Genomic DNA, 6,982 nt, shown 5'->3' on the forward strand with positions numbered 1-6,982 from the left:
GCAGCTGCGTGACCTTTGGCAAGTCTCTTTCCCTCTCTGTCTTAGCGTCCGCATGCGTGAGATGGGGGAATGGCAGCCCCCACCGGCCAAGGTGGTTGTGAAGAATCTAGGAGAGGAAGCAGAGAAGGCCCGGGATGTGTTTGTGGGGGTCGTCCCGGGTGCCAGGGACCCAAGCTGCAGCAGCGAGCACGGGGACGTGGTCTGGGCCTCCTGGCGGAGTCGTAGGCAAGACACACACCAGCCATCGACAGATGACAGGAGAAACAGGACTTTGGTCACAAACCAAATGGACACTCTGACGGAGAAGCCGGGTGTTCCTAGCATCAGAAATGGAGACCCAGCCTTGCCAAAGAAGCCAAGGTCAAGGGACTGAACTGCCCTTGTCTGGGATCTGAAGGAAGGTCAGAGGACCCTAGGAAGATTAATTAATAGAATTATCTTATAACTCTTCCTGGAAGATGCCAAGTTCGTTTCTACCTCCCAGTTCTCTCCGTTTGGGGTGCCCGCCCACACCTTGGTGGCTCGGCTTCATTCTGTGGCTCTTTGGGTCTGTGCTCCAGTGGCCTGTCCATCCGCTCCATTCAACATGGGGCCCCTCTCCCGAGCCACTTTGTCACTCTATTATCCTTCCATTGGCTCTTTGTAGCACTTATGCCAACCCCAAATCATGTTAACTAATGATTTGTGCTTTGATTGTTTGCCGTTGGCATCACGGAGACGTCCGTGTAGTTCAAGGTCCCCACGTGGGAATCTAGACCAGTGCCGGCTCCCAGTAGGTGCTCAAATAGCTGTTGAATGGATTAAAGAGCAGACGCAGAGCCCCTTTAAATGTATGTGCCTTGTGATAGCCGTTGACATCTCGGGAAACTAAGAGTTTAATCCTAAGGGTGAAATAGAAGCAGCGCCCTGCATCCATTCCCTCCCCTAACCTGTCACCACGCTCGGCAGGAGACTTTGCTGGGCGCAGAGCTCCGAGTCTCTGAGAAGGCGTCAGGCCAGCCCCCGTCCTCCGCGGGTCTCTGAACCTGACTTATGGCTTCCAGACTCCTGCATTACTCTTTTGCTGAATGGGCGCCTTGCTGAGGTGGCTTCTCTCGTCTTTCAGAAGGAAACTGCTTCCCCACAACAAAATGTGGAGTTCATTAACAACACAATTGCAAAATGTCTTTCGGAGGAAAACGTGTCTGTGTCACAACTTAAAGAGTTCTGGGAGCCCCCGCCCTAGGCTACCTTTGGGAGACCAGGTTCGGGGGCTTCTCCGCCTTCTACCCCCATTCCCCGCCCCCAACCATCTCCTCCCCTTCGCCCCCCTGTGTCTGCGCCCTCTCGCCCTGCGTGCCTGACTTCTCTTCCAAGTCCCGGCGGCCTCCCAGGTGTGAGGAAGACCTAGATGGGAAGAGAAGGTGGGTGGCGCCCAGGGGACTTTGGCAAATGCAATAAATCTTTTTTCCTCTGACCCTGGGAACAAAAGTAGGAGGATTTCCATGTAAGGAAGTACAACAAGCTGTTTCAGGGGGAGAAACTCCACCAACCTCAGTAACAAGGAAGCACCTGTGCCCCATAAATTTCTCTGTTTTTAATCTCTGATTCTGATATTTGCAATATGGGCAACTTAGGTTTGGAGTTTCCCATTTCTGTTTGACTCAGCCCACGTTTACAAACTTCTCAGGGCAAAGGCATCATTTGAGGCAGGTTGTAGGATTGAGCCTAACTCTTCACATCTCCCTAAGCATGCCCTTGACCTTGCTGTGTTCTCCCGAGTCACAAGGGCTTGACCATGGAGTTGCTTTGGCCGCCGAGATGTTCACCGATGTGACATCGATAGAAAACCGTCTGCGTGCTGGTTCATTTTCCCTTTCCGGAGCCCCGCCCACTGCCATGGAGGTGTGTGTGTGGTGGGGGCGGGCACATCCCTGGGTTTACCTGCGGGAGGATGAGGAACCCACACAACACAGCCGAGTCATTTCTGTTGCCCCTGCCAGGGCCAACCTGGGCCCCCAAGTAGCCCTGAATGTGTGAGTGAGCCCAGCAAGATCCTGGAGCTGCCCAGCCAATAAACGCTCTGTGGACCAGCGTTCCAATTTGGGGGGTGTTGGTTATGTACAAAGTCCTGACACTAAATGATGAACACAACACCTTCACAGGTCTTCTCTCTATTGGGAGAGAACAGTTTGCACACAACTATCACTCTTACAACTATACCTCTGGTGGGCGACATGTATTCCATGCTTACGCATTTTGTGCCAGACACGATAGTCAGCACTTTACCTACATTCTCTCATTTAACCCAGAGAGCAACCTTACCAGGACGTTTCAACTTTATCCCTATTTCAGAGATGAGGAAGCTGAGACTCAGAGAACTGAAGTGACCTGGCCAAGGTCACACAGCTAGGCAAGGTTGTGGGGAGTCAGGACTGAATCCAGGTGTGTTCCAGTCCAACACCCGTAAGTGTTACTGTTAGGCTTTCCTGCAAGTCTAAATGTTTCAGTAGCTACGAGAGGGTCAGAAGTTATTTCCTTTAATCAAACCAGATAAAACTTTCTAGAAAAGGCAGCAGTTGAGCCTTGAAGTGGCTCCAAGCAGGATCCATGCAGCGAGGTGAAAGGAATGGAGACCTGTTTCTATGAATATTTTCACTCTGCAAACAGATCAAGGCGCTCGATAGCCACTGGCGTCCAGTCTCCCAGCCCAGCAGCTGGGTGCGTTTGCAGGGCACGTGAGCTTTATAAGGGTCCCGCTGGTGAAACATTCCTCTGATAAAAGCCAAGTCTACTTCAAGGTGGGTGAAGCATGCAGGTGTGTTTGTGGCATGTTGACTTAACTCGCTCAAAAGTATCTCTCCCATTAACCTGCCAGGATGCCTGGAATTCCCACCTTCAGGTGGGGTGTTGATGGCGCCAGTTTGAACGCACACAGGCGGGTGGAGATGAGTGGAGAGCAGGTGTGTGTGTGAGAGACGGTGGTCTGGGTGGGAGTTCCCGGGAGGGGTTGGGGGATGCAGGAGTTGGAGGCTCTGCTGAGGAAAACAGGCACAGAAGTGTGGGGCAGAGATTCTCAGACCGAATCGGCTTCTGCGACGGTCAACGGCTGTGGAAGATGCTGCCGTGGGCCCTGCCATCAGGGAGCAGCAGGTCTAGGTCTGGTGTGTGCGCCAGGCCACCACGAGGCTCTGGGATGGCGTGGCATTGATGTTCAAGTAACATGCTGCCTCAGGGTTCGGGTGCCCCCCCCCAATTTCCACTTCTGCTTCCTCTGTGTTGGCTCCATTCATGAACAGCCTTTTCTCCTCATGGTGACAAGGTGGCTGCCAACACACGCAAGCTCTCCTCTGACCTTCTCAACCACTTCATGGAAAAACAAGAGCCTCACCTTCAAAGTCCCAGAACAGGATCTCATTGGCTCGGAGAGGGCTGGGCTTGGCTCCCAGGCCTATCCCTGAGCCAGTCACTGTGTTCAAGGTCGTGTTCAAGGCTGTGTTCACGTCCTCTGGCTTCCCGTAGCAAATGATCACAAACACACAAATGTATTGTTATTCTGCAGGTCTGCCTGTCCCAAAAGGGGACGTCACGCTCTGATTGGTTAGTCCAGAGGCACAAGCCTGGCCCTGGAGCCCCGCCCAAATCACAGGGCGTGTGGGGAGAAGCTGTGCACTGGGGGGACATGATGCTCCGGGGCCGACCACAGCCAGCGCCTACCTGGGAAAACCGGGGGCGCTCCCAGTCTGTTTTCATTAGACTCGCTGCCAGGTTTCTCTTTGGAACGGGCTGATTTCTTTGAGCCCCTGAGCACATATAACAGGTAGGGCTAAAGTGTGGGCTGCCTTGTAATAACGTTAGTACATTTGGAACTTCATAAACAATTTCTGTTGCTTTTAAAGCAAAGACTTTGGAGCCCAGCCCCTCCTCCTGGGCATGTTACAATCAACCCTGTGACGTGCAGAGGTGCACAGCTGAGACTCACACAATGCGGAAAAGTGCTTAATTATCTGGTTTCTGGGTCAGCGGGAGGAAGAAACTCCAGGACAGTGGAAAGCTACATACTGTATTACATTACTCTCACTCAAATCCCCTAAATTTTAAGGAAAACAATCTTCAAAAGGGTCGTAAAGCACATGAAGAGGCCACTTGAGGCGATGCTTATCTGGATAAATCACCAAGATTCTTCAGGGCTGGATGTCGAATCCAAGTTTCAGTGAGCGGTACCGTCTCAAAAACACAGCCGCACATCTGCCGGCTTGGGAAATGTTGATGAAAAATACACGGGACGGCCCCGCCATGCACTTGGCCGGGGCCCAGACTGTCTCCGTCTCACACTTGTCTTCGGGGCCCAGCTGGTGGCAGGGACAGCGAGGGGCGATCAAGAGCGTTGGCCGACCTGAGAGGAGGAGAAGGGCCATTACTGGTGTGGGCCCATCGCTCCTCCTGTGACCTTTCCTCAGAGGTTGTGCGACTCAGGAAACCGGGCCATCGGAGAGGAGTGACTCGCCAACGACCCACAGAGAAAACTGAGTGTGATTGCGAACCCGGGTGCCGGCCAGAGGGTTGGGGCTGGCTGACGGCGGCGCCCGGACGCTGCCCGGGATCCGGCGGGACTGGATGCGAGTCCTGACTCTGCCACTTGGTCACTCACTGCCAACCGTGGGCCGGCCACTTGACTCTCTTTGAATTTCAGTTTTCTTCATCTATTTAATGGGGACAGTGTTAGTTTGGCTTTTGCTGAGTTGTCACAGGGCAGAACCGTGATTCAAATCCCCACTGCCAGCCTGTCTGAACCATGTGAGTTGAGTTGCTTCACACACCACTTAGCCCAGAGCCCCCAGATTCTTTCCGAAAGCTCTTGTCAAGAACCCTGGGATTCCCTTCTCCGATGTCCTCCCTCCGGCCCCCTTCTTTCCCCTCCCCTGCCCCCTCCTCCTCATCTGTGTGGTTTTTTTTTAACGTAGGAGATTTCTAGACCTCAGTGGTGGGCAAACCAGCTTCGTGATTTTTGCCATCTCTGCATACCACCTCCACAATAACTACTCTGTATCTCTATTCAGGTTACTTTGATTTTACTTAAATAAATCAGCTTGATTTGTTTTATTTGCATCATTTGTCATAAATCAAAGATAACTATAAAGGCAAACACAATGAAAATCAAAAATGTTACAAAATCCCAAGCAAAACAACAAAAGCCAGTTCAATACAATGATGGGCCAAGGGCTTGAGCAGACATTTCTCCAAAGGAGGCAGCTGTGCCAATGGCCAACGAGAAGACACTCAACACCACCTGTGACCAGGGAAATGCCAATCAACATCACAGCCAGATGCCGCCTCACGCCAGGGCCTTCAAATGAACAAGCGTTGGCCAGCGTGTGGGGAAACTGAATCCCTGGGTGCCCTTGTTGCGAGTGTAAAATGGTGCAGCCGCTGAAAGTGTGGCAGTTCCTCAAACAATTGAAAATGGAATCAGCATATGATCCAGTGATTCCGAGTGTGTCCCCATAAGACCAGAAAGCAAGGAGTTGAAGAGACACTCGTGCACCCACGCGGGTGGCGACATTCTCCGTAGCTGGAAGGTAGAAGCAGCCCAGGTGCCCAGTGATGGGTGAATGGACAAACAATTCGGGGCCAGCCACACAAAGGAATAGTATTCTGCCTTAAAAGGGAGGGGCGTTCCGACACCTGCGGCAGTCTGGATAAACCTTGAGGACATTGGGCTGCGGGGAATAAGCCGGTCAGATACTTAACGGTCCCACTTAGGTGAGGCACGTAGTCAAAATCACAGAGAAGGACGCAAAGCAGAGTGCAGGCGCCACGAGCTGGGGGAAGTGGCGAACGGGGAGCTGCTGTCTCCCGACTGCTCAGGTGCCCACCTGCAGTTCTGCAAAATGCAATGCGTGGAAATGAATCGCGGTGACAGCCACGCGGCATTGTGAACGCTTTTAAAAACACCGAACGCTTAAAATGGGGAAGATGGTACGTTACGTGCTATGTATTTTGCCACAATAAGAAATAAAAATGCGGGGAAGAAGTTAAGCTAGATTCTGGGGTCTGCCTAAGACTCCAAGCCCGTGACCTGTTCTTTCTTAGCACAAAAAGTGGCGTCGTTAGAGCAGCTAGAGACGCTCATGGTGGTGTCCCCCTGGGCCGAGTCGGGGGGACTGAAGAAGAGTAGACAGGGAAGGCCTTTGTCACTTGTGAATAGGCGTGGTTGTCGGTCACAGTGCTCAGGTTGTGTAAGGGTCAGTTGCAATTCTTCCTCCTTGGACTGTCTCGATGGCCACGCTCCTGACCCCTGGGCTTCCTGTTCTCAGCCAAGTCAGAAGACTCGGAGGGTGAGGCTGGCGCTGCCCCAGGGCCCACCGCTGCCGTGTCCGAGAGGCCCACCTGGGGCATGTTGGCATCCGCCTGAGACTCAGAAGGCGGTAGACCCGGGAGGGGTCCGGCAGCTCCGGCATCTCGAGGCCTGAACACGCCGGGAAACCGTTTTCTCCCCTTTTCTCCATTTAGCTGGCTAGTACATTCTCTCTTTCCCCAGCCATCGTCCAATTGAATAATTTTCTTTATGATGTAGGTGATGGATATTTTCATTCCAAGGGAATATATAATAATGAAATGGTCTAATCCTAGCCCAGTGGGAACCAAAGATAATCCTAATCTTGGGTTTTTCTCATTTTCAAAATACAGACTACACACACACAGAAGATGAAGCAGAAGCCGCCTACAGAACATGTCCTGTTGGTGGTCCAGAGATGCTGCCTTTCGCTCTCCACTCCCTGACGGACTCCAGGACTGGGCAGAAGGGGAGGGGGCTTCAGAGGGTGTCTGAGTGGCGTTTCAGCTACAATGCCCCCGCTGCAAAGTGCCTAGCACTGAACGGTGTGAAAGGACTATTCGGTGTGCCCATATGTTTTGTGGGTCAGATTTCAGACAGGGCAGGGGGCGCGCAGTGAGTCTTCGGTCGGGAGTTTGGAACTTCAGGCTCGTTCGCTCCCATGTC

This window comes from Artibeus jamaicensis, unplaced genomic scaffold (assembly GCF_021234435.1).
Source record: "Artibeus jamaicensis isolate MK-2021 breed Jamaican fruit bat unplaced genomic scaffold, CSHL_Jam_final contig_685, whole genome shotgun sequence".
NCBI classification, from domain to species: Eukaryota; Metazoa; Chordata; class Mammalia; order Chiroptera; family Phyllostomidae; genus Artibeus; species Artibeus jamaicensis.